Genomic DNA, 3,167 nt, shown 5'->3' on the forward strand with positions numbered 1-3,167 from the left:
GCCTGGTGAAAACATTTAAAGAATTTGAGTTCAACACAATCTAATTTTCTTCCATTCAATTTTGATAACATTACACACATATCGCTACATATCGACCGAGTGTTGCAGACTGGCACATTCCAAGGTCCAGGACTATGTGCTGAGGGACGCACTCAAGCTTGGGGCAGCTGCCGCCAAGGTGCAATGGGGAAAGACCACTGTGTAAGGTCTTACCAGCAAATGTACACCGAGGGGCGGGTAACAGTGTAAACCCCCCTCGGTCTGGGTCATTAACACTCCAATGTATAAAAGAAACATGACAATGTAAATGTTTGAGAAGGAATTGTAACTTAAAAAGCGATATGTGTGTAGTGTTATCAAAATTGAATGGAAGAAAGTCAAGGGAATGTGTAACTCTGATGGAAATGTGCAGTCAAGACAATTCGAAATGTTCTGTAATGTTTATGATAGATTTTATGAATAAAGTATATTTTTTGGAAAAAAACCATGATCACGAAGGTGGTTCGCTCAGGACGAGGCTAGGCCATTGCACTTCGGGTGTGAAGACGCCTGCGATGTCCCCAAATGCAGAATACTCGACTGCAAAATTTGTGGTAGTGGGGGACTGTGTTCGCGCTGTTCCCTGATTTATTAAACAAAAATCAGAATTTGGTCGTGTGTTGCGTGTCACATACTCTCCATTTATGCTGTTGCGCTTTTCATTTATTGTCTTTGCATGTTTGCCGTCTTTCCTCTCAGCAAATATCCGGACCCCACTATTTTCTCCATTGCTTCATCACCGCACAATTGTTCTTTCCCCGCATACTTCAATACTCTGCCTGCAATTTGGACCACAAACATATCCGATAGACATTTACCCACGCAATTCTCTCCCTGCTATTTTACTTCATGATCTACAAATGCCAAGCACCAATTTTACATTGCAATTGTTCCACTCCCCGCACCCTTCTAGCACCCTTGTATCTCTCTGTAAATTAATAATTTACATTCAGCATTGCAAACACGCAGCGGCCCCTCCCCGTTTGAAATGACAACCTGTCCCCATGTCGACACTAATTCCCTCCCTGTGAACACCCCCCTTCCAATTCCCTGTCCGCCTTTGTGTGCAGCTGCACCAAGCTGTGTGTGGACCCCCGGTATGCAAACACCAAGTGTCACTACATCCTGAGGGTCTACCTGTCCCCGGTGTTACGAACGATGGGCCTGGCCTCATTGCCGCGGAACGCTCCAAGTAGTTGGACCGTACCGTACCACCTGTCCCTCGTGGAAAAGGTTTTGAAGAAAAACACCTTTGACCACAAGGCGATGAAGCAGTGGTCAGCACGTAATGTCCTCGAGGCCCTCAGGGAAAAGCAGACTGTGGAGGACGTTGGATGGTTCCCTGAGCAGACTGTCAGAGTCATCTGGCAGAACGTCTCATCACCAGAACTTACAAACAAGCACCAAGACCTAGCTTGGCTGGTGGTGAGAAGGGCTCTCCCCGTCAGATTCTTCATGTACACCCGAAGGCTCAGCGCCGTTGCATGCTGCCCTCGGAGTGGCTGTGGGGGAAATGAGACGGTCACCCACCTCCTTGTGGAATGTGCCTTTGCAAAGAAGGTCTGGAGAGAGATGCAGTGGTATTTGTCAAGGTTCATCCCGAGCAGCTCTGTGACACAGGACTCTGTGCTCTACAGACTGTTTCCAGGGACACACACCGAAACAAACATCAACTGCTGCTGGAAGGTCATCAACTCGGTGAAAGATGCTCTTTGGTCTGCCCGAAACCTGCTGATTTTCCAGTGCAAAGAGCTGTCCTCGACTGAGTGTTGCAGACTGGCACATTCCAAGGTCCAGGACTATGTGCTGAGGGACGCACTCAAGCTTGGGGCAGCTGCCGCCAAGGTGCAATGGGGAAAGACCACTGTGTAAGGTCTTTCCAGCAAATGTACACCGAGGGGCGGGTAATAGTTGTCATGATATCCACATTAACATATCATGGTGCAATCACACACACACATTGATGGACAGGTAGCTGGACCAACCAACACACACACACAACATCGCAGCCAATCACCAGTGAGAGCACACGCACTATAAAACAGGGAACACCACAGTTCCCACTGATGCTACCAGGAGATAGCTCAGAGCACAGAGCTCACAGCGTGCCACTCAGACATACACCATGTGCTGAGTGCCTCACTAAGATAGTGCTAGGGCTGGGTCCACAGGTTAACTGGTGAAGTACGAACCACAGCCAGAAGTTAATAGTTATTATTGTACAGAATAATAAAACAGAGTTGTACCATCGACAACCGTGTTGGTTCGTTTGTGTATCGGAACACCCAACACGACATGATACCAGGTCTGGAAACTCGCCAGGGACTGTCAGACCTACCTGCACCTCTTCAGAAACCCACCATCCTGCGCAATGGAAACCATCAGCCCACCACAGTCGCTCCGAATCACTGGAAATCTTGGCATCAACTGGAAGCTGTTTAAACAGCGCTTCCAACTCTTCCTAGAAGCCACAGACAGGGCGAATGCATCGGACACCAGGAAGATCGCCCTCCTACTCTCCACGGCGGGGCAACACGCCATCCACATCTACAACTCCCTAGCATTCATGAAAGGCGAGGACAAGACGAAGTACAAGACGGTCCTCCTAAAATTTGAGGAACACTTCAATGTGGAAGTTAACGAGAGCTTCGAGAGGTACCTCTTCCAGCAGCGCCTGCAAGGTAAGGATGAGCGTTTTCAATCTTATTTGACACATCTCCGTATCCTCGCGCAGTCCTGAGGCTATGAGGCCACCTCCGACTCCATGATTCGGGATCAGATAGTTTTTGGGGTTATCTCGGACACCCAATGCCAGCAGCTCCTCAAAATAAAGCGCCTCACCCTAGCCACCGCCATCGAGACCTGCGTCCTCCAAGAAAATGCGACCAGCCGGTACTCCCAATTCCAGGCGGCCGAATCGGCACGGCAGGGGTCCTACGACCCCGAGCGGGTCCAGTCGATCGAGTTCCTCCCGGCCCGCGGCCCGGATGGGGGTGGCCATTTTGCGCGCTTTCCGCGCCAAAAGAGAGGACGTCGATGCAGAGGGACGGGATGCGCAGACGCGCTCTCCGCAAGACCGCACTGCGCATGCGCAGTAGTGCAACGAACGCCATGACGTCACGACGTGC

General features: G+C 50.1%; 1 non-coding gene across 1 annotated transcript; it reads left to right on the forward strand.

Annotated features, from left to right (window-relative positions):
- Nucleotides 1–466: 466 nt before the first annotated feature.
- Nucleotides 467–625, forward strand: LOC140390901 (U1 spliceosomal RNA). Its single transcript, XR_011934947.1, has one exon. It is a non-coding gene; the product is annotated as a U1 spliceosomal RNA (small nuclear RNA).
- Nucleotides 626–3,167: the final 2,542 nt, after the last annotated feature.

Source organism: Scyliorhinus torazame, chromosome 14 (genome assembly GCF_047496885.1).
Source record: "Scyliorhinus torazame isolate Kashiwa2021f chromosome 14, sScyTor2.1, whole genome shotgun sequence".
In the NCBI taxonomy this organism is placed as follows: Eukaryota; Metazoa; Chordata; class Chondrichthyes; order Carcharhiniformes; family Scyliorhinidae; genus Scyliorhinus; species Scyliorhinus torazame.